The following is a 24,924-nucleotide window of genomic DNA, read 5'->3' as shown; positions in this document are numbered from 1 at the left end:
GACCAGCAGATGGCACCAAAACAGCAGCAGCCACATCTGCTGTAACACCGACATTCTCAGCTAGACCAGCAGATGGCACCAAAACATCAGCAGCCACATCTGCTGTAACACCGACATTCTCAGATAGACCAGCAGATGGCGCCAAAACAGCAGCAGCCACATCTGCTGTAACACCGACATTCTCAGATAGACCAGCAGATGGCACCAAAACAGCAGCAGCCACATCTGCTGTAACACTGACATTCTCAGATAGACCAGCAGATGGCGCCAAAACAGCAGCAGCCACATCTGCTGTAACACCGACATTCTCAGCTAGACCAGCAGATGGCACCAAAACAGCAGCAGCCACATCTGCTGTAACACCGAAATTCTCAGATAGACCAGCAGATGGCACCAAAACAGCAGCAGCCACATCTGCTGTAACACCGACATTCTCAGCTAGACCAGCAGATGGCACCAAAACAGCAGCAGCCACATCTGCTGTAACACTGACATTCTCAGCTAGACCAGCAGATGGCGCAAACACAGCAGCAGCCACATCTGCTGTAACACTAACATTCTCAGCTAGACCAGCAGATAGCACCAAAACATCAGCAGCCACATCTGCTGTAACACTGACATTCTCAGATAGACCAGCAGATGGCACCAAAACAGCAGCAGCCACATCTGCTGTAACACCGACATTCTCAGCTAGACCAGCAGATGGCGCCAAAACAGCAGCAGCCACATCTGCTGTAACACCGACATTCTCAGCTAGACCAGCAGATGGCACCAAAACAGCAGCAGCCACATCTGCTGTAACACTGACATTCTCAGCTAGACCAGCAGATGGCGCAAACACAGCAGCAGCCACATCTGCTGTAACACTAACATTCTCAGCTAGACCAGCAGATGGCGCCAAAACATCAGCAGCCACATCTGCTGTAACACTGACATTCTCAGCTAGACCAGCAGATAGCACCAAAACATCAGCAGCCACATCTGCTGTAACACTGACATTCTCAGATAGACCAGCAGATGGCGCCAAAACAGCAGCAGCCACATCTGCTGTAACACTGACATTCTCAGCTAGACCAGCAGATGGCACCAAAACAGCAGCAGCCACATCTGCTGTAACACTGACATTCTCAGATAGACCAGCAGATGGCGCCAAAACAGCAGCAGCCACATCTGCTGTAACACTGACATTCTCAGCTAGACCAGCAGATGGCACCAAAACAGCAGCAGCCACATCTGCTGTAACACTGACATTCTCAGCTAGACCAGCAGATGGCGCCAAAACAGCAGCAGCCACATCTGCTGTAACACCGACATTCTCAGATAGACCAGCAGATGGCGCTGGAACCTCAGTCATGCCATTGCTGACAGCAAACTCAACCTCCAAGGAAGTAAAACTTTGTAGTTGAAGGCTTGTGCAGCCCGGATAGCTGTGTCAGGTTACTTGTCTCCTAACTGCCTGATTTAACTTGTCCTGGCTGCAGGGGCTTAAGGTGCTGACAGTCACTCACCAAATGGCCCCCCCTTGGTGAAGCCCTGCTTCTTGCTCGACTCCTCTCTATCCACACCCTGGCTCTTGCAGACTTCCTTCTTCCTGTTCCTCTTTTCTGCCCTGCTCACCTCCTGAAGTGATCTTCTTTCCCTCAGCCTTCTTCTTCATCCTCCCAGTGCATGACTCCTGCTCTCCGTATTTCCTGGCGATGACCTCAGCTGCAGGTAAGGACACTCCGCCGACCAGGGATAGGGGAGGAAGATGGGCTAAGTGTCTCCAGGGGCCAAGAGCACCGTGCCTTTGGGAGCCACGATCAGTGTCAGCAGCGGACACAGCATGTTTTCACACAACGCTGCGTTGTACAGTACAAGCACAGTGATATTTATAGAAACCTCCTACCCATTGTGCTGCTAAGTCTCCGAACACGGACCTCTAGCGTGGCTTCCCCAGCCGCAGCATGTCCGTTTATTCTTGTGGAGACACGGGTGTTCTAAGCTGTAGAACACAGAATGAACATACACTGTGTCCGTAATCCTGATCGTGTGCACGGACAGTGCGATCTCCCACACAGGACTCTAGCGTCTCTGCAAGAGAAATGACGCTGCGTTCAGAACTCGAGGAAGCCTGATCACTGGCACGTAGCCTTAATGGAGTGGTACCTTGAGCTGTTCTGTAACCAAGCCGGTCACAGTAAGGCTGCCTGGCTTCTAAAGGCCACGTCTCACTAAGCGACATCACTGCTGAGTCACGTTTTTTGTGACGCAGCAGCGATCTTGCTAGTGATGTCGCTGTGTGTGACATCCAGCAACGGCCTGCCCCTGCTGTGAGGTCGTTGGTTGTTGCTGAATGTCCTGGGCCAATTTTTGCTCGTTGCTCTCCCGCTGTGAAGCGCACATCACTGTGTGTGACAGCGAGAGAGCAACAACTGAATGCGCAGGGAGCAGGCTTCTGTGGACGCTGGTAACCAAGGTACACATCGGGTAACCAAGCAAAGGCTTTGCTTGGTTACCCGATATTTACCTTGGTTACCAGCGTCCACAGCTTCTAGAAGCCGACTCCCTGCTCCCTGCACACGTAGCCAAGGTACACATCGGGTAACTATAAGCAAAGCGCTTTGCTTAGTAACCCGATGTGTACTATGGTTACCAAGCACATTGTCGGTACACGGGTCGCTGGTGGCTGATCTCTGATCGCTGTGGAGATCTGCCTGATTGACAGCTCACCAGCGACCATGTAGCGACGCTCCAGCGATCCCTGCCAGGTCAGGTCGCTTGTGGGATCGCTGGAGCGTCGCTAAGTGTGACGGTACCTTAATGCAAGTCAGCAACTACTCTAGATCAGACATGTGACACCAGCCCTCACTATAGAATAGCATCTCAGCCTGCCAAAATCTTATATATAAGCCCCTTGTATAGAAGCCCCACCCATAAACATTACCTTACTCACGTCCCCAGACTTTCCCTGATCAAAATCACCTCCAAAGCCAAAACAAAATTTTCACTTACCTACTCTATCCTGTCATGAATGCCCTGAGCCTATTCTGTGTGTGCTTCAGGCTGCCAGGACAACCTGCTTAGGTCTCTATTGATCCTTCTATGGAAAATGTCCAAAAAGTAATCAAACACTATGATGATTTGTACAATTCTTGGTGGCAGGGCCGGACTGTGACCAGAAAGCAGCTCTAGCACACAACTCCCCCCCAAACCAAATACTATAAACACTCAACCTCGATAAGTGAATTTTTGTGTTTACGTAGTCACGCTCAGTTAAAGGAGATATTTGGAGAGCTACAATGGCGCACCAGTACGATCGACCACAACTTTGTTTACATGGTGCCCTTCAAAGCTACCTTTCTCTGGATTGTGGGTGTCTCAGCAGTCAGATCCACATTGAACGGAAAGTCACCTCCAATCCAGAAGATAAGTGATAACTTCCGAACTTGGGAAAACCAATTTAAACAGGTTTTTCAAGATTTATTTTTATTAGCCCATAAAAATGTTAAAAATAATAAAACAATAATGACCCTTCCAAAATCCAATTAAGCCTATCAAATAACAGGACAGGAGAAGTGGTACTGTGCAGTGTATATACACAGAATAATACAGATACTGAGCATTACACCCAGTATACAGGACAGGAGAAGTGGCACTCTACCGTGTATATACACAGAATAATACAGATACTGAGAATTACACCCAGTATACAGGTCAGGGGAAGTGGTACTGTGCAGTGTATATATACAGAATAATACAGATACTGAGGATTACACCCAGTATACAGGACAGGGGAAGTGGTACTGTGCACTGTATATATACAGAATAATACAGATACTGAGAATTACACCCAGTATACAGGACAGGGGAAGTGGTACTGTGCAGTGTATATATACAGAATAATACAGATACTGAGAATTACACCCAGTATACAGGACAGGAGAAGTGGTACTGTGCAGTGTATATATACAGAATAATACAGATACTGGGGATTACACCCAGTATACAGGACAGGAGAAGTGGTACTGTGCAGTGTATATATACAGAATAATACAGATACTGGGGATTACACCCAGTATACAGGACAGGAGAAGTGGTACTGTGCAGTGTATATATACAGAATAATACAGATACTGAGGATTACACCCAGTATACAGGACAAGAGAGGTGGTACTGTGCTGTGTATATATACAGAATAATAAAGGTACTGAGGATTACACCCAGTATACAGGACAGGAGAAGTGGTACTGTGCAGTGTATATATACAGAATAATAAAAATACTGAGAATTACACCCAGTATACAGGACAGGGGAATTGGTAATGTGCAGTGTGTATATACAGAATAATACAGATACTGAGAATTACACTCAGTATACAGGACAGGAAAAGTGGTACTGTGCAGTGTATATATACAGAATAATGCAGATACTGAGAATTAGACCCAGTATACAGGACAGGAGAAATGGTACTGTGCAGTATATACAGTATATGCAGAATAATACAGATACTGAGAATTACACCCAGTATACAGGACAGGAGAAGTGCTACTGTGCAGTGTATATATACAGAATAATACAGATACTGAGGATTACACCCAGTATACAGGACAGGAGAGGTGGTACTGTGCTGTGTATATATACAGAATAATAAAGGTACTGAGGATTACACCCAGTATACAGGACAGGAAAAGTGGTACTGTGCAGTGTGTATATACAAAATAATACAGATATTGAGAATTACACCCAGTATACAGGACAGGGGAAGTGATACTGTGCAGTGTATACATACAGAATAATACAGATCCTGAGAATTACACCAGTATACAGGACAGGAAAAGTGGTACTGTGCAGTGTATATATACAGAATAATACAGATACTGAGAATTACACCCAGTATACAGGACAGGGGAAGTGATACTGTGCAGTGTATATATACAGAATAATAAAAATACTGAGAATTACACCCAGTATACAGGACAGGGGAATTGGTAATGTGCAGTGTGTATATACAGAATAATACAGATACTGAGAATTACACTCAGTATACAGGACAGGAAAAGTGGTACTGTGCAGTGTATATATACAGAATAATGCAGATACTGAGAATTAGACCCAGTATACAGGACAGGAGAAATGGTACTGTGCAGTATATACAGTATATGCAGAATAATACAGATACTGAGAATTACACCCAGTATACAGGACAGGAGAAGTGCTACTGTGCAGTGTATATATACAGAATAATACAGATACTGAGGATTACACCCAGTATACAGGACAGGAGAGGTGGTACTGTGCTGTGTATATATACAGAATAATAAAGGTACTGAGGATTACACCCAGTATACAGGACAGGAAAAGTGGTACTGTGCAGTGTGTATATACAAAATAATACAGATATTGAGAATTACACCCAGTATACAGGACAGGGGAAGTGATACTGTGCAGTGTATACATACAGAATAATACAGATCCTGAGAATTACACCAGTATACAGGACAGGAAAAGTGGTACTGTGCAGTGTATATATACAGAATAATACAGATACTGAGAATTACACCCAGTATACAGGACAGGGGAAGTGATACTGTGCAGTGTATATATACAGAATAATAAAAATACTGAGAATTACACCCAGTATACAGGACAGGGGAATTGGTAATGTGCAGTGTGTATATACAGAATAATACAGATACTGAGAATTACACTCAGTATACAGGACAGGAAAAGTGGTACTGTGCAGTGTATATATACAGAATAATACAGATCCTGAGAATTACACCAGTATACAGGACAGGAAAAGTGGTACTGTGCAGTGTGTATATACAAAATAATACAGATATTGAGAATTACACCCAGTATACAGGACAGGGGAAGTGATACTGTGCAGTGTATACATACAGACTAATACAGATCCTGAGAATTACACCAGTATACAGGACAGGAAAAGTGGTACTGTGCAGTGTGTATATACAGAATAATACAGATACTTAGATTTACACCCAATATGCAGTGTGTATGTGATATATATGCAATGCCCTGTGCGCTGCCATAAAGGAGGTGAGGAACTGTCGTTACACACAGCAAATCCAAGATGGCAGCCCCCAGTGCTTCCGTAAAACTAGAATTAAATAAAAACAAAATATGCAGTGATTTTAATTTTGTATTAAAAATACTTGATTTCATAATCACTATTATTAATACAAAAATAAAAAACCGCGACACCCTAACTTTAACTCAAGCACAATACCTGTGCTCCTGCTGGTATGGATGTGTGTGTGTAACAGGGGGAGGTGGGCGTTACACACATCCATACCAGCAGGAGCACAGGTATTGTGCTTGAGTTAACTCATGGTACTGTAACCAGGGCTGTGGAGTCGGAGTCGGAGTCGTGGAGTCGGAGTCGGAGCTCATTTTGGTGGAGTCGGAGTCGGAGTCGGTATAAAATGCACCGACTCCGACTCCTAAAATATATAATAAATTGGGGACAGGAGTGCAATGCAGAATGTGCTGAATATTTTACTAAATAATAACATTTAGTATAATGCTTATATTTAAGTGAAAAATTTATTGTAGTACATGAATATGTGTATGTGAACATCAGACATTTAATTGTTTTTATGATACAATAATCAAGATATTTGGATAGAACATAAAATATTTATTGGAATACAACTTTAGAACACAAAAAACTAATAAATTGTAAATATGTAATATATATATATATATATATATATATATATATATATATATATATATATATATATATATATATATATATATACACACAGTGTATATACACACACAAGATATATATGTAATCTACTGTATATTACATAGTGTATTACATATTTACAATTTATTACAGTTTTTTGTGTTCTAAAGTTGTATTCCAATAAATATATTTTATGTTCTATCCAAATATCTTGATTATCGTATCATAAAAATTATTAAATGTCTGATGTTCACATACACATATTCATGTACTACAATAAATTTTTCACCTAACTAAGCAATATATGTAGGAGTCGGAGTCGGAGCCGGAGTCGGAGCCGGAGTCGGAGTCGGAGCCGGAGCCGGAGTCGGAGTCGGTGCAAGAGAATTTGAGGAGTCGGAGTCGGAGTCGGAGTCGAAGGTTTGGCTTACCGACTCCACAGCCCTGACTGTAACCTTGCTTAATAGCCTTGGATATGCTCAGCCACCACTGTAATAGAGTTGGGCTTTATTCTTTCTACTGACTCTTTGTCTATAGGAGTGTTTAACCCTTGCTTAACCCATTGTGCTTAATATAATTCATGGAATTACCTCTTTCTATGACATCTTTGGATACTGTGCCACCACTGTATTTTAAATAGGCATTATGCTCTCCATCTGACTCTTTGTTGACTTGTCCATTAACCCATGCTGTGCCACCACTGTAATTGAGATAGACACTATTTGTTCTATTGATTCTCTATCCTCTGAGGAGAGTTAAGGTGGCTTTACACACTGCAACATCGCAAACGACATCGCTGTAACGTCACCGGTTTTGTGACGTTACAGCGACCTCCCCAGCGACATTGCAGTGTGTGAAACACATCAGCGACCTGGCCCCTGCTGTGAAGTTGCTGATCGCTACAAATCGTTCAGGACCATTCTTTGGTCCTTTGTTTCCCGCTGTGCAGCATGATCACTAGAAAGTCTCAGTGTGTAAAGGGGACTTAAAACACTGGAAACGAGTGATGTGTCACAATATCTGTCAATCACTATTCTCTGTCAGTCGGTCTCTCCCTCTCGGTCTCTATTCTCTCTCTGTCGGTCCGTCACTATCTCTGTCCCTCTCTCACAGTCTGTCGGTCATTTTCCCCTCCTCTCTCATACTCACCGATCCCCGGCGCGGCGCTGCACTGCATTCACACTGTTGCAGTGGCTTTTACTATTTTGAAAAAGCCAGCCGCTCATTAAACAATTTCGTATTCCCTACTTTCCCCGCCCACAGGCGCCTATGATTGGCTGTAGTGAGACACGCCCCCACGCTGAATGACAGGTGTCTCACTGCACCCAATCACAGCAGCCGGTGGGCGTGTCACTATGGAGTATAAAAATAAATAAATAAATAAAAAAACCGGCGTGCGGTTCCCCCCAAATTTAATACCAGCCAGATAAAGCCATACGGCTGAAGGCTGCTATTCTCAGGATGGGGAGTGCCACGTTATGGGGAGCCCCCCAGCCTAACAATATCAGTCAGCAGCCGCCCAGAATTGCCGCATACATTATATGCGACAGTTCTGGGACTGTACCCGGCTCTTCCCGATTTGCCCTGGTGCGTTGGCAAATCGGGGTAATAAGGAGTTATTGGCAGCCCATAGCTGACAATAAATCCTAGATTAATCATGTCAGGCGTCTCCCCGAGAAACCTTCCATGATTAATCTGTAAATTACAGTAAATAAACACACACACCCGAAAAAATCATTTATTAGAAATAAAAAACACAAATTCCCTCATCACCAATTTAATCAGCCCCAAAAAGCCCTCCTTGTCCGGCGTAATCCACGGACCTCCAGCGTCGCTTCCAGCTCAGCTGCATGCAGGTAACAGGAGCTACAGAAGACACCGCCGCTCCTGTCCCTCCACGCAGCAAATGAAGGAAATAGCGCGATCAGCTGAGCTGTCACTGAGATTATCAGCTGTCATCGGATCCAGCGGTGGCCGCGGGTAACCTCAGTGACAGCTCAGCTGATTGCGCTACTCACCGCCGCTCCAGTCAGCTCCACGCAGCAACTGAGGTGAGTAGTGCGATCAGCTGAGCTGTCACTTAGGTTTCCCGCGGCCACCGCTGGATCCAGTGACAGCGGGTAACCTCAGTGACAGCTCAGCCGATCGCGCGGCTGTCTTCATTAGGTGCGTGGAGCTGACAGGAGCGGCGGTGTCTTCTGTAGCTCCTGTCACCTGCATGCAGCAGAGCTGGAAGCGACGCTGGAGGTCCGTGGATTACGCCGGACATGGAGGGCTTTTTGGGGCTGATTAAATTGGTGATGAGGGAATTTGTTTGTGTTTTTTATTTCTAATAAATGATTTTTTCAGTTGTGTGTGTTTATTTACTGTAATTTACAGATTAATCATGGAAGGTTTCCCGGGGAGATGCCTGACATGATTAATCTAGGACTTATTGGCAGCTATGGGCTGCCAATAACTCCTTATTACCCCGATTTGCCAACTCACCAGGGCAAATCGGGAAGAGCCGGGTACAGTCCCAGAACTGTCGCATGTAATGTATGCGGCAATTCTGGGCGGCTGCTGACTGATATTGTTAGGCTGGGGGGCTCCCCATAACGTGGAGCTCCCCATCCTGAGAATACCAGCCTTCAGCCGTATGGCTTTATCTGGCTGGTATTAAATTTGGGGGGAACCGCACGCCGGTATTTTTAATTATTTATTTCTATACTCCATAGTGACACGCCCACCTGCTGCTGTGATTGGGTGCAGTGAGACACCTGTCACTCAGCGTGGGGGCGTGTCTCACTGCAACCAATCATAGGCGACTGTGGGCGGGGAAAGAAGGGAATACGAAATTGTTTAATGAGTTGCCGGCTTTTTCAAAATAGTAAAAGCCGCCGGAGCAGTGTGAATGCCGTGCAGCGCCGTGCCGGGGATCGGGGATCGGTGAGTATGAGAGAGGAGGGGAAAATGACCGACAGACTGTGAGAGAGGGACAGAGATAGTGACGGACCGACAGAGAGAGAATAGAGACCGAGAGGGAGAGACCGACTGACAGAGAATAGTGATTGGCAGATATTGTGACACATCACTCGTTTCCAGTGTTTGACTAGCTAGGTCGTTCTGCAGGTCCGGATCGCTGTTGCGTCGTTGGCCAGGTTTGCCTGTTTGACAGCTCACCAGAGACTCACCAGAGACTTTGTAGCGATCCCGGCTAGGTTGGGATCGCTGGTGGGATCGCTGAAAGTCTCAGTGTGTAAAGGGGCCTTTAAGGTACCATCACACTAAACAACTTACCAGCGATCCCAACAACGATACAACCTGATAGGGATCGCTGGTAAGTTGCTAGGAGGTTGCTGGTGAGAGGTCACACAGTCAGACGCTCCAGCGATCCCACCAGCAACCTGACCTGGCAGGGATCGCTGGAGCATCGCTACACGGGTTGCTGGTGAGCTGTCACCAGCAACCAGTGACCAGCCCCCAGCCAGCAGCGACGCACTGAAGCGATGCTGCGCTTGGTAACTAAGGTAAATATCGGGTAACCAACCCGATATTTACCTTGGTTACCAGCGCACGCAGCTACACGTGCAGAGAGCAGGGAGCAGCGCACACCGCTTAGCGCTGGCTCCCTGCTCTCCTAGCTACAGTACACATCGGGTTAATTACCCGATGTGTGCTGCAGCTACATGTGCACAGAGCAGGAGCCGCGCACACTGCTTAGCGCTGGCTCCCTGCTCTCCTAGTTACAGCACACATGGGGTTAATTACCTGATGTGTACTCTGCTACACGTGCAAGGAGCAGGAGCCGGCACTGACAGTGAGAGCGGCGGAGGCTGGTGACGAAGGTAAATATCGGGTAACCAAAGACAGGGCTTCTTGGTTACCTGATGTTTACCGTGGTTACCAGTGTCCGCAGAAGCCGGCTCCTGCTGCCTGCACATTTAAGTCCCCTTTACACACTGAGACTTTCTAGTGATCATGCTGCACAGCAGGAAACAAAGGACCAAAGAATGGTCCTGAACGATTTGTAGCGATCAGCAACTTCACAGCAGGGGCCAGGTCGCTGATGTGTTTCACACACTGCAATGTCGCTGGGGAGGTCGCTATAACGTCACAAAACCGGTGACGTTACAGCGATGTCGTTTGCGATGTTGCAGTGTGTAAAGCCACCTTTAGGGGTACTTCTCACATAGCGAGATCGCTGCTGAGTCACAGGTTTTGTGACGTACCAGTGACCTCATCAGCGATCTCGCTGTGTGTGACACTAAGCAGCGACCTGGCCCCTGCTGTGAAATCGCTGATCATTACACACGGTTCTGGTTCATTTTTTGCTCGGTCTCCCGCTGTGCAGCACACATCGGCGTATTTGACGGCGGGAAACCAACGAGCACCGACTGTGTGTAAGCAGTGTACACTGGTAACCAGGGTAAATATCAGGTAACTAAGCAAAGCACTTTGCTTGGTTACCCGATATTTACCCTGGTTACCAGCGTACACCACTTAGCGCTGGCTCCCTGCAAACGTAGCCAGGGTAAATATCGGGTAACTAAGCAAAGCACTTTGCTTAGTAACCCGATGTGTACCCTGGCTACGTGTGCAGGGAGCCAGCGCTAAGCGGTGTACGCTGGTAATCAGGGTAAATATCGGGTAACCAAGCAAAGCGCTTTGCTTGGTTACCCGATATTTACCCTGGTTACCAAGCGCAGAGACGCTGGTGGCTGGTCGCTGGTGAGATATGTCTGATTGACAGCTCACCAGCGACCCTGTAGTGACGCACCAGTGATCCTGACCAGGTCGTATCGTGGTGGGAATCGCTGGTACGTCGTTTAGTGAGATGGTAACCTTACCTATGTTGTTATATGCACCCTAGGAGGTATCAAGGTGTTACATCTATGTGATCAGGATTGTTCCTTGCTGGATTTAAAATTTTTTACCATAGGGATTAATTATTTGGCACTATGCAGTTTATATAAATTTGATATACACAGAGTTTGCATATTTGTATTTTTTGCACAGTTTAACATATATGTTATTTATTCATTAACTTATTTATAGTACTTTTAATAATGAATTGATCCTTTGGTATATATACACCACTTGGCTTTGATTTTTTGATTTTTATGTGTGGTGACGGAGTACCTTACATTATTGGGATTTTTTTTCCTATAGTGGTAGCATTGTCAGTTTGGGAAAAGAATTTAGCGAAAAAAAGGTCAGGTCTCATTGTAACATTAGGTCTGTGGAGATGGTTATTAATAATTTATCGGCATCATCTCCTCTTGTAGTTTATTTACTGCGTCAGTTGGTTTTGCGTTGTCTTAACTCATGGTTGATGGCGGCGGTGGTGGGTCACATTCCTGAGGTTGAAAATTCAATTGCTGATTCCCTTTTCTCGATTTCTGTGGGAACGTGTTTAGAACTTGGCATCGGGAAAGGAGTCTGCGGCTGCACTTGGCCCGTGGAGCTTTGGGAATTGGTGTTCTAGTACCAGGATCATTAAATAGGGCTCCCCTTTCAGACAGCACATGGAGGGCTTACGAAGCAGCCTGGAAGCATGGAATTTGTGTATTCAGCAGGTAGGGGTTTCCGGGTCTGAAGAGGATTATGTAGGTGCATTGTTCTGTTGGTTGGTTCAAGCAATGAAAGAAGGGTGGTCGATTGCCAGAGTTAACAGATTTGTGGCAGTGTAGTGTTTGGTTGCAAGTTTAGGGGCAGTACAGACATCATAATGAGCTTTCTGGTGGCATAGGCCTTAAAAGATTTGAAGAAGGTTATTTCTAGATGGAAAAAATGCTGGTCTGAAAGGGCGGTGCAGAAAAGTAATGGATTATCATGGAAAAAAAAATCTCAGTTAAGCATAATAATAATAATAATGATAATAAAAATGACTTTTTTTTAAATTAAAAAATGTAAACAAAAACCTTCATTTTTATTATTATTCTCAATAGAGATTTTTTTTCCATAATAATCCATCATTTTTTTTGCAATGCCCTTTCAGACCTGCATTTTTTCTATCTGGAAACAACCAGTGCACAGACACTACTCATTCCTGGTTGGAGCAGGTTACGCACATGGTGGATTTACATATGTTTATCATTGTTGTGTATTGTGTGCACAACTGACTCAGATGAGCCTACCTAATTATCATACTTTACCATTAACACCTTCTGTTTCCATCCCTGGAGCGCTTCTCTTCTGTTCCAGTTTAAAAGATTTGAGGAAGGGGCACACAACGACTGATGTCTCCTGGCCAGTTTCATTTAAGTAATTTAAGGGACTTCGGATGAAGCTAAACCAGGTGTGTAGCTCTCCTTTTCGGGACGGGTTTGGGGCTATGAGAGTTAAGGCCACTTTACACGTGTAGATTTATCGTGCGTTCGCATGTGCGATCGCACCCGCCCCCATCGTTTGTGCATTACGGGCAATTTGTTGCCCGGGGCGCACAAAGTTGGTAACCCCCGTCACACGTACTTACCTCCTGAACAACCTCGCTGTGGGCGGCGAATATCCTCTTCCTGAAGGGGGAGGGACGTTCGAAGTCACAGCGACGTCACAGAGCGGCCGGCCAATAGAAGCAGAGGGGTGGAGATGAGTGGGACGTAACATCCCGCCCACCTTCTTCCTTCCGCATTGCCAGCGGCACGCAGGTAAGCTGCAGTTCATCGTTCCCGGGGTGTCACACGTAGTGATGTGTGCTGCCTCGGGAACGAAGAACAACCGGCGCGCAGAAGGACGATCGATTTTTTGAAAATGAACAACGTGTCAACGAGCAACGATAAGGTGAGTATTTTTGGTCATTCACAGTCGCTCGTAGCTCTCACACGCTATGATATCTCTGACGATGCCGGATGTGTGTCACTAACAACGTGACCCCGACGACATATCGCCCGATATATCGTAGCGTGTAACGGGCCCTTAAGTGAATTGGCAGTCAGAGAGAGGTGTACATTGGGTCAGGATGGTGTGGGGATGGGGATGCTGTGGAATTTTGGGTCCACCATTCCAAATTGCAGAAGATACAAACTTTATATGCACCCCCATTTGGTATAATGTGTACCAGGTTGGTTTCAAGGTGTGTATTAGTTGCATTGTTTAATTTACTGCTTCTTCCCCTTCCACAATGGTTTTTCTTTCTTTATTCCCCTGCAGGAGGAACACGCCTGGTGTGGATATTAGGACATTTGTTTGATTTTTGTGGAGTGTTGAGGGCTGACATTTGGGAAATCAGACACCAATTGGGTTTTGCTAGGAGTGATGCGGTAATCAGGTGGTTAGTGCTATGAGCTGGCATCACATTTTGCCAGATTTTCATCAGTTCGCAATGCTGGATCGCCAACGAAAGTGTTTTTATTAGTGGAAACAATTTGGGAATTCGCCCTTGCAGGGAGTTGTTAGGTATATCCGTCATGATTCATTGCATCTTTGGACATTGTATCCAAACATGAAGATAGGTTTTTTGTTTGTTTGTTTTTAATAATTCTCCATTTAACAAGTTATATAGCAGTAGCAATGCGTGACAAAATATTACAAGGAGTTAACATTCCTCAATAAAATTACATTAGTCAACAATAGTTAACAGAAAGGCACAGTCAGTAAATACAAAAATAAAAGGTGGATCGTCAAGACACAAATCCAGAAACTAAGTTGGTGCCTTTAGAGAACACTTAACTATATCGAAGTGTTTGTAGGTTTAGTAAAAGAGGTCGGGGATGGTCATCAGTAGTTAATTGAAAAGGGGGGTGAAGAGTAACGAGAATGGTTCAGGAGAAGAGGAGGAAGGCTTGTTGTATTTGCCAAACGTTTCGAACCATGGTGCCCAAATTAGCAGGAATCCATGATGTGTATGTGATTTCCAACTGGAAAGCTCTTCGAGTCTCCAAATCAGGTGAATTTTTTTCTACCCATTCATAAAAGGTAGGATGGGGTGGAAGTTTTCCATTGTATAGGGATTAAATGCTTAGCTGCTCAACTAGAAGAGGTGAGAGCCCATGTCTTTTTGTTTTCAAGTTCATGGAAGGACAGGACAAAAGGACTTCAGTCGCTTTTAGGTCAGCTGTTATCAATCTAAGATCTTTTAAGGTTGTGTTAATATCTCCCCAAAATTGATTTACTCTTGGGCAATGGCAAAAAATGTGGGTCGCATCTCCAACAGAGATTAGAGTCTGTTAGTCCTAAATGATGTAGGAACTCAGTGGCCTATACCACCTAGCTACTATTTTGTAAGCGATTTCTTGTAACAGCGTGCACCTGAAGAAAACCATGAGAATTGGTGAGAATACCTTTTGATTTCAAAATCTGACAATTTAATATTAAGGGGTTTTTTTCCCAGGAAATAAAAAATAAAAGTTTGTAATTGGTTGTGGGGGAGATGAGGTGAGACTGAGAATATATTCTAGAGATCATGTTTGGAAGGGGAAAGGGAATTTTGTGAGAAAGTCGATCCAGGTCCAGTCTTCAATGGTGGAAGATTATAATCTAAATTTTTCAAAGATGCATTCCATATGTTTTTGTTCTAAGATGTTGATGGAGTGTTTCTTAGCTTCGATAGGCCATGAGTTTCCATGGGGACTTTGACTCCGAGTTGGGAGATTGGGTATTTTGGCAAATGGGACCATAGATCACATATGTCTACGTATTCTGGGTCACGAAGTTATGGAGAGAGTTTGTGGGAAAGCCTTGGTCAGATCTCTTCTAATCTTTAGGGTTGTGATGGTGGTGTCGTCTATGTATTTGTTTTTTGGAGGCATTGCAAGCGACCATAAATATTTGTGGGATTCTTTGCCTAGTAATAAAAATTCAAGGTTATCATTGACCTCATGTTTTTGAAGGTCTATTAATTTCAACCACCTAATGAGGTAAATAGCTATGTAATAGTAGTGGAGATTCAGGAGTCCCAGACCTCCTGAGGTTTTGGGAAGGATAAGGAGCTTTTGTAGCATGCTAGCTATTGTGTATTTCCAGATATAACTAGAGAAAATTCGATTGAAGGATGGGAAAAAGGATGTAGGGAGACTAAAGGCCCCGTCACACTAAGCAACATCGCTAGCAACATCGCTGCTAACGAACAACTTTTGTGACGTTGCTAGCGATGTTGCTGTGTGTGACATCCAGCAACAACCTGGCCCCTGCTGTGAGGTCGTTGGTTGTTGCTGAATGTCCTGGGCCATTTTTTAGTTGTTGCTGTCCTGCTGTGAAGCACACATCGCTGTGTGTGACAGCGAGACAGCAACAACTAAATGTGCAGGCAGCAGGAGCCGGCTTCTGCGGAGGCTGGTAACCAATGTAAACATCGGGTAACCAAGAAGCCCTGTCCTTGGTTACCCGATATTTACCTTTGTTACCAGCCTCCGCCGCTCTCACTGTCAGTGCCGGCTCCTGCTCTGTGCACATGTAGCTGCAGGACACATCGCGTTAATTAACCCGATGTGTGCTGTAAGTAGGAGAGCAAGGAGCCAGCGCTAAGCGGTGTGCGCTGCTCCCTGCTATGTGCACATGTAGCTGCAGCACACATCGGGTAATTAACCCGATGTGTGCTGTAACTAGGAGAGCAGGGAGCCAGCGCTCAGTGTGCGCTGCTCAATGTTCTCTGCACATGTAGCTCCGTGCACTGGTAACCAAGGTAAATATCGGGTTGGTTACCCGATATTTACCTTAGTTACCAAGCGCAGCATCTTCCACGCGGCGCTGGGGGCTGGTCACTGGTTGCTGGTGAGCTCACCAGCAACTCGTGTAGCGACGCTCCAGCGATCCCTGCCAGGTCAGGTTGCTGGTGGGATCGCTGGAGTGTCGCAGTGTGACATCTCACCAGCAACCTCCTAGCAACTTACCAGCGATCCCTATCGTTGTTGGGATCGCTGGTAAGTTGCTTAGTGTGACTGGACCTTTATAGTATGTTCAAAGTGTATAAAGTTTTGGGAAGGATATAAGATTTAAAAAAAAAGTGAAAAAAGATCAGCTCACCTCACAGTAGACACCATACGGCTCTCCAAATGCAATGAGGAAATCCAGCAAGAAAAAGGATACTATCCAGCGGTAATCTTCCTTAAAAAGCTCAATTTGTTGAATCATGTGTAGCAAACATAGATACCTGAAGTCGCACCTTCCATTAAATAACAGGACAGATGTGTTTTGAAATGTCGGAGCTTTTATGAAGGATATTGTTTACAGAGGCTGATAAATGACGTCTAACATGAATTTTGAGCGGACCGCTCGTGCATCCCACATACTATAGGTTACAGGCTTTAAAGCCATTTAAAAAAAACTTCATTCAAAAGCATAAAGGGGATGTCGCTAACTTTAACCCCTTAACGACAGCGGGCAGTAAAATTATGTCCTAGCGGTCATAGTGTAGATCGGCGCACATCTCAGCTGATTTGAACAGCTGACATGTGTGCCTGCTAGGCACGAGCAGAATCGCTATCCGCCTGTCCCTTTTAACTCCTTAAATGGCGATGTCAATATGTGACAGTGTCATTATAATAGCGATCAACGCTATAACTTTACTGACAGGCCTCCACCGGAAGTCACATGACATGATCACATGGATCTGGTGGTTCTCATGGTAGCACAGGGTCATGTGATGACTCGTGCTCACATGACTAAGGTTCTGTAAAAAAACAGCCGAATAATGGCTGTTACAAGAGATAATCATTTCTCCCGGTCTGAGCAGTGCTGCTCCAATCAGGAGAAATAAATGATCGATTGGACAGCTTATTGTTATAGCCCCCTAAGGAGACTAGTAAAATAAACAAAAAGTTTAAAAAAGTTTTGAAAAATTAAAAAAAAATAAAAAACCTAAACGTTCAAATCACCCCCCATTCGCCCCATTGAAAATTAAAGGGTTAAAAAAAATAAAAATACACATATTTGGTATCGTCGCGTTCAGAAACGCCCGATCTATCAAAATATAAAATCAATTAATCTGATCGGTTAACGGCGTAGCGGCAAAATTATTCCAAACGCCAAAATTACGTTTTTTGGTCATCACAAATTTTGCACAAAATGCAATACAGGCGATCAAAACATAGCATCTGCTCACAAAATTGTTCGTTTAAAAACGTCAACTCGAGACGCAAAATATAAGCTATCACTGAGCCATAGATCCCGAAAAATGAGAATTCTACGGGTCACGGAAATTGGTGCAAAACATACGCCACTATTTTCGGACAAACTTCTGATTTATTTTTTTTTTTAATCCTTTAGATACAAGTAAACATATACATGTTTCGTCTCTACAAACTCGTACCGACCTGAGACATTACACCCACACATCAGTTTTACCATATAGTGAACACAGTGAATAAAATATCTCAAAAACATGAGTGCAATCGCACTTTTTTTGCAATTTTTACGTATTTGGAATTTTTTGCCGTTATTCAGTACACTATATGGTATAAGTCATGGTTTCATTTAAAAGTGCAGCTCGTTCCGCAAAAAACGAGCCCTCACATGACCAGATTGACTGAAAATAAAAAAGTTAGAATAACGAAAAAAAAACAAAAAACGGAAAGCGCAAAATTGGCAGGTCGTGAAGGGGTTAATGTTATTAGCATAGAGCATGTCCTATATCTTTTTAAGGGAGGCGATATAAGGAGAGACCTGGTGAATGGATACACTCAAAACTAAAGTTCCACTGGGGATAAATATATGACAAGACTTTATTTATCATTATGGGTAAATGTGTTGTAATCTCTTTAGGTCTACTAAAACAGCAGACTAATATGTGACGGCTGTCTCACGCTTGTGAGTGGTGATAGGGTTAATTTTTCCAGGGGTCGGCAAAGGGTGAGGCTCACTAGGAGTTAAAAATCTCACTCCACAGGACTTGTTAGTATGGACAGGTATATGCAATGAATAGGCTGAAACCTGTTTCCTGATAGTCCGCACTTGCCATGGTGACTTGTTTTCCATGTTTTTATCGCTATGAAGCTGCGGCTTCGGTTATGGCGGTACACCTCTCACCTGGTAGGAAGCTGTTTTTCTTTTTCATGCTGGATTTCCCCATTGCACCATGAGACCCGTGTGGTATCTCCTGTGAGGTGAGATGATCTTTTTTCAGTTTTTTTGCTATTTCGTGTGTCTTCCTCCCTCATATCAAACCCTAAGGATTTGCTCTATAATACAGCAATCATGTCACAATTCACTTCCAACATGGACGTTGTATGTTTGACTACTGATCCTGTGAAACAGGAAGATGAATATGCTGTAAGAGCTAAAAAAGCAGCCTCCATATTTTCCATGGATAAGCCAGTATAACACATGGATGAATTGGATGACCTCCGGTAATGAGGTCTCTTGAAAGCATGCACATTAGGCCGGGGCCACATGGGGACTACTGCAATCCTCACATGACACTCTGCTCACGCTGGCAGCACAGCAGGAGCAGAGTGTCACTGCGACTGAGGTCCAATCATGCGAGCGGACTTCAGCTGCGGGGGGCAGGCCGGCGCTGAGGAAAGGCGGGGCGGCTCTGAGGAGGGAAGGAAGGATTTATCTCCCTCTCTACTCCGTTGCCGGCTATTGCCATTCTCGCCCTGCACTCGCGGGACACCGGGGTGTAATGCGAGTGCAGTGCGATCTTTCGCTCTCCCCATAGACTTGAATGGGTGCGAGAGAAAACAGGACCACATTACAGTCGCAGCATGCTGTGATTGTTTTCTCGGTCCGATTGGGGCCGAGAAAATAATCGCTAATGTGTGCTGGGCCATAGGGTAATATTGGACCGAGTGGAATGCGATGTTTTATCGCATCCCACTCGCACCGATTTTCATGCCGTGTGGCTTAGGCCTTAAGCAAATAAGTACATGGTGGGACTTTACCATTTTAAAGATGTACATAGACAAATGATCCCCAGTGGATTAAGGATTAAGAAGAAAGCCACCACTGTGTAGCCAGAGGTTGTTTTGAAATCTTGGAACACAGCTTAAAGGCCACGTCTCACTAAGCGACATCACTAGCGACATCGCTGCTGAGTCACGTTTTTTGTGATGCAACAGCGATCTTGCTAGTGATGTCGCTATGTGTGACATCCAGCAACGACCTGGTCCATGCTGTGAGGTCACCAGTCGTTGCTGAATGTCCTGGACCATTTTTTGGTCGTTGCTCTCCCGCTGTGAAGCACACATCGCTGTGTTTGACAGCGAGAGAGCAACGATCTGAATGTGCAGGGAGCTGGCTTCTGCCGACGCTGGTAACCAAGGTACACATCGGGTAACCAAGCAAAGGGTTTGCTTGGTTACCCGATATTTACCTTGGTTACCAGCATCCGCAGCTTTAGAAGCCGGCTCCCTGCTTTCTGCACACGTAGCCAAGGTTCACATCGGGTAACTATAAGCGAAGCGCTTTGCTTAGTAACCCGATGTGTACTATGGTTACCAAGCACAGCGTCGTTACACTGGTGGCTGATCTCTGATCGTTGTGGAGATCTGCCTGTTTGACAGCTCACCAGCGACCATGTAGCGACGCTCCAGCGATCCCTGCCAGGTCAGATCGCTGGAGCGTCGCTTAGTGTGACGGTACCTTAAGGCTATGTTCACACAATGCATCTTTTCTTAGGCGGTTTCACACATCCAGCATTTCGCCGGATTGGTGGATCCGTCACACTCCAGTATAGTGTAATACAGTACATTGGCATTTTAGCAACCTCTGGTTACATGCTATCATGTGACCGGAGCATGTGACCGGAGCTTGCTGCGATGCCATTGTACTGTATACACTGTACTGGAGTGTGCCGGATCCAGCAATCCAGCGAAATGCCGGATGTGTGAAACCGGCCTAAGTTAATCACTAAGATGCCGCGATTTTGGTCCCAAAAAATGCTCTTGTGGCAAAAATGCATGCATTTTTTTTATGCATTTTTACAGTACTTTGCCTAATGTGTTTTTTTTAAATCAAATCTATTGACTGGAAAGGCTGAAAAACGCAAAAAGAATTGACATGCTGCATCTTCAAAAACGCAGCCAAAAAAAGATGCATTGTGTGGACAGTAAAGTAGAAACCTCATAGACTTTGCTGGGGGAAGGAAAGGCAAGCATTTGGGTGCATCTTTGAAACCTCAAAAAGGCAGTAACTGATGCAGTGTGTGAACATGGCCTTATAAGAATGCTCTTAACTGATGAATGTAATAGTGGATCAGGAAGGAATCCTACTAGCTACATTAGTGACATACAAGCTACACTCGCTGACAAGAGTTTCCAGCTTCCAAGCAATTAGAGAAGTGGTCTAATTCTATTCAAATCAAGATTACCAGGATGGAGAAGGATATTTTGCAAGCTAAAAAAGACAAATTTGAGCGAGACTACAAGGATTATATGTAAAATGAAGCTTATACCTGTCCCACAGACATGGGAAACTCTTGGGTGGTTCTAATTCTATACTGAAAAATAATAAAGGCCGTATTTTCCGCTCAGGTAACAAGAAAATAAGTTTTTCAGATACTGTTACCTCGTATGAAAACTCTGAAGGCTCAATTTCGAATAGTCTGTCTGATTCTTCCTGTGATAAACTGTCAACTGTAACCTCAAACCCCATAGTCTCAGATTTTTTCAAGAAGTCAAGAAGTGGAATTTCCTCCCCCAACTATTGCAAAAGCAGAGGAGAAGTCAGGGCCGCAAACACAAAGATATCCTTCAAGACAGAGGAGGGCGGAGAAAGCCCAGTATAGCTGTTGTGACAGAAGCACAACAATGGTGTTATCTAAGGGCCTTTCTTTTTCTCCTGTGAAGGAATTTGATGTATACAGAACTCTACTTGATGGAAACAAATTTGTTCAGAATCTCTTTGAAATTTAATTTTTTTTAGTCAACAGAAACAACTGACTGTGAGCCCTCTGTCCATAAACAAAGTATGGGCAGTGACGGTAAGGCCCTGTGCCCATGGGAGGTCGTATCTGCGGACACTTCTGCGGCTATTTCTGCAGGTTCACGCAGCAACTCCCCGGAATCCGCAGCAATCCATTGCTGCGGTACAGTATATCTGTGGAGTTGTTGCGGAAGCTACGGATTTCGTGCGGAATTCCCGCCCTGTATCTCCATAGTGGAGGAGCGGGAAGTCCGCAGATAATTCCACATAAATAATGGCCATGCAGTTACATACGGCTGTGGGAAATCCGCAGAATTTTCCGCAGCTGCAAAGACCGCAGCATTGATACAGCACTCCCCAAATCCCATAGGATAACATGGGGAGTGTCTGTACTTGTGTAAACCCGCGGATTTATCTGGAAAATCTGCGGTTACTTTCTCCCGTGGGTACATAGCCTAAAGGTCTGTCACACACAGAGATAAATGTGCGGCAGATCTGTGGTTGCAGTGAAATTGTGGACAATCAGTGCCAGGTTTGTGGCTGTGTACAAATGGAACAATATGTCCATCATTTCACTGCAACCACAAATCTGCCAAAGATTTATCTCTGCGTGTAAAGTGGCCTTTAGGCTATGTTCACACAGGACTTGTTTTTTTGTTTTTTTTCTGGAATGGTTTTTTTTTTCCTGACCAAAACCTGATCTTGTGGCAGGAAATCTCATTTGAATCATGTGCGTTTTTGATGCGTTTTTTTTTTTTCTACAAAATGGGTTGTATCAATGAAAAAACGTTGCAAAGAATTGGCACGCTCATTCTTTGAAATCTGCAGCAAAAGCGCAAGTATTTGACAAAACAGTCAGGAAAAAATCTGCAGGTGTTTGTGTGCAGGAGATTTCAGAAATCCAAGGCAAATCTGCAGCTAAAACTTACCAAAAAAGCCCAAAAAAATAGGACCTTTCCAGGTACAGGCAACATTTCATGATCTTCATATGCAAGCAGCTGAATCCCATATTCAGGATGAGAATCTTGGCAATCAATTTTAAAACGGAAAATAAACCCTATATTTACCCAACCACTTCAAGACCAGGGATTTTGGTCTCTTTCCAGGAAGTGGTAGAAGAGGACTTGATCCAGGTGAAACAGGATACATTGGGCTAATATAAGTCCAATCTTTATAAAATAGAAAAAGAAGCTTTTGAAGGAATTAAAATCTACTATGGATTTAATCATAAGGAAGGAGGATAAGGGGGGTATGGTGGTGTAGCTTGATGCTGGTTTATACACAAAAAAGAATATTGATGCTTGACAATTTGGCTATAAATGCAAGTCATGACCCTACTCCAGCCAGTATTTCAAGGTAAAATAATTCCTATAGGAAGGGGTCACTTTGGGTGTTTTCACAGATAAATTGGCTGAAGATTTGATGGTTCAACATCTGATTGTGCAAATGTATGTAAAGCGCTGTGGAATTAATAGTGCTATATAAATGAATAAAATTATTATTATTGTTCCAATTTTCTATTCTCTCCCCAAAGTCCACAAGGAGCTCTTACCACCTTGTATTGGTGGTTCTGGGGAGTAATTGCGCTCCTGGGTGGACCTGCATTTGCAACCACTTGTTTTTGGCTTACCTGGCTTTATTAAGGATACTAATCACGTTATGAATTAATTAGATGGCACCAAGTGGCCTGACAATAGTTCTTTGATAACTTTTTAGTTGTCACAGGTTTATACCCATCCCTGGTTCATGACTTGGCTTTACGTATTTTGACTAGACATCTTTCTAATTACAGTGACTATGCCAAACCTGTGCAGGAGCTTGTTAGTGGAATTCCTTCTCAGACATAATTATTTTTCAATTTTTTTCTTCAAAACTGTGGCGCCCCTATGGGGACGGTCTTTTCACGTTCAATCAACTGAGATATATATACATACATACATAATGAAAAAACTCCAACACCAATCCCTCAGGTCCATCCCACATCAAGAGCATGTCATCTATGAAATGACCAAGCCACCTGATATGGGAGGAGGAGGGATTGGTGTGGTAGAAAATGAAGTGGCTTTCCCGCATATATATATATATATATATATATATATATATATATATATATATATATATATATATATATACATACATACAATTTTTTTTTTTATTTATTTATTTTTTTTTTAGAAACTCAGGAAAAAAGGAGTCTTTAAATTTTGCCAAGAGTAGACATAGTATTCTAATAAGCATAATGAGCAACACCATAATATTATAATTTTAATTTTTGCTCCAGAATGCAAGTAATAAAATAAGGATGGGGTTTAGTGCAAAAGAGGAAAAATTGTATGAACACTGTAAATCATGTACGGTAATTCATAAGAGCTCTGCCATTTCAAAAGATTCCATTTATAATCATAAAGAGGCTGTCGCTAACTTTAATGTTATTGGCATAGAATGTGTCATAAAACCTTTTTAGGGCTTTTTGTACTTGTTCCAGACGGTCCCCTTGGTTCCTCCTGCGGCCTTTTTCTCCAGCCTGCAGTCAGTTATCACGCGCTTCGTGTGGGGAGGTAAGCGCCCGAGGATAGGCTTCACTACCCTTTGCAGACTTAAAAGCCAGGGGGGGCTGGATTGCCCAACTTTAAACTCTATCATAAAGTGGCTCTACTGATGCGATTACTAGATTGGCAATATCATGGGGCCACAAAGCAGTGGGTAAGCCTAGAAGAAATGGACCACGAGATCCCCTTGCGTTACCTTGCTTGGATTAGCTCGGGCTCCAGGGGCCAGCCTCTCTCTGAGGCTGATCTCGAGGGTGACATTGAGGACGTGGGATTTAGAAATCAAAAGGGGTCGTCTGTCCAGGGGGCGCGGTTCCCTCTCCCCTATCTTTTCAAACCCATATTTTGCCCCGGCAGTTGAGGCCGATGTTTTCCTGTGCCGGAGGAGGAGCGGGGACGTGCGCTTCTTTCACATACTTCAGGGATCCCCATTGCCCACATACGACTTGCTCTCTGCCTCTGCCTTGGGAGGGGCCATACCCTGGTTTGAATACTTCCAGATCAGGTCTTTCTTGACCGGATCAGGCCGGGAGGCACTTTATGCTGCCCCCTCCCTCCTCGTTTGAAAAGCTCTTTCTTTTGGAAGAGGCTCCGGGACATACCCTGTCCCTTATCTATAACCTTTTGATCCAGAAGGGGGATGTGGACGAGCTCAAATTTGAGGGGGGATGGAGTAGAGACTCGGGCGTGACTATCCGGGTTGAGGAATGGAGGACTGCTTTTCTTTTCACTCACAAATTTTCTAGGGCTTGTTCGGTCCAGGAAAAGGGTTAGAAAATTCTCACCCGCTGGTACCACTGCCCTCATGCCCTACACGCAATCTTCCCTTCAGTGTCAGACAGATGTTGGTGGTGTAATCTCGAGAGGGGGGATATGTTACATATATGGTGGAGCTGT

The 24,924-nt window shown here is 44.4% G+C and overlaps 1 protein-coding gene across 1 annotated transcript in view; it reads left to right on the top strand.

Annotated features, from left to right (window-relative positions):
- Positions 1-1,382: 1,382 nt before the first annotated feature.
- LOC142311162 (uncharacterized) overlaps positions 1,383-24,924 on the top strand; it is a 90,193-nt gene continuing 66,651 nt past the window's right edge. The window contains exon 1 of the mRNA XM_075349338.1: positions 1,383-1,713. The gene's annotated coding sequence lies outside the window, so the exon portion shown is untranslated. The remainder of the gene's footprint in view (positions 1,714-24,924) is intronic.

Source organism: Anomaloglossus baeobatrachus, chromosome 5 (genome assembly GCF_048569485.1).
Source record: "Anomaloglossus baeobatrachus isolate aAnoBae1 chromosome 5, aAnoBae1.hap1, whole genome shotgun sequence".
Classification (NCBI taxonomy): domain Eukaryota; kingdom Metazoa; phylum Chordata; class Amphibia; order Anura; family Aromobatidae; genus Anomaloglossus; species Anomaloglossus baeobatrachus.
Note: the sequence above shows the minus strand (reverse complement) of the source record. Positions and strands in the feature narration are given on the sequence as shown.